The sequence below is a fragment of the Procambarus clarkii genome, chromosome 8, assembly GCF_040958095.1.
Source record: "Procambarus clarkii isolate CNS0578487 chromosome 8, FALCON_Pclarkii_2.0, whole genome shotgun sequence".
Lineage (NCBI taxonomy): Eukaryota > Metazoa > Arthropoda > Malacostraca > Decapoda > Cambaridae > Procambarus > Procambarus clarkii.
In genome coordinates this window covers 49,581,348-49,581,829 of record NC_091157.1, presented here as the reverse complement: position 1 = coordinate 49,581,829, position 482 = coordinate 49,581,348, and positions in this window count along the sequence as shown.

The following is a 482-nucleotide window of genomic DNA, read 5'->3' as shown; positions in this document are numbered from 1 at the left end:
AACCATTTTCAGTGAGGGAATTTGATGGTATCCTTCAGAAATATAGGGTTGCCATAGATCAGGCCCCCATCTGTCGCTGGTTGGGATCGATAATGGTGGTAGTGTGTATGGGTAGTTACCTATTAGTGGCCACAGGTGAGTCAGGTTTAGCTCTTCGTGCACTATAATTGAACTTTTCTGCCGTTCAAATCCTGTGTCGAGTCTTAAGTTGTGGATGGAGGTGGCTTCCACAAGTTCTTCTTTGAAGGCATTCTAGGTGTTGATCCGTACAGGGTACGAATATCTCTTGACATTCTTTCGACTTATTTGCAGTTTGAGGAGGCAATCCTTGCCCTCTTCCTTTATTTCCTTCAGTACTTTGTATGTCGTGATCATATTCCCTCATGTTTAATCATCTAGTATTGTGAGATTTAGCTCCATTAGCTTGTGTTCGTAGCTTAGCCCTCTTAGCTCCAGCACCAGTTAGTCTTGTTGCAAACCTC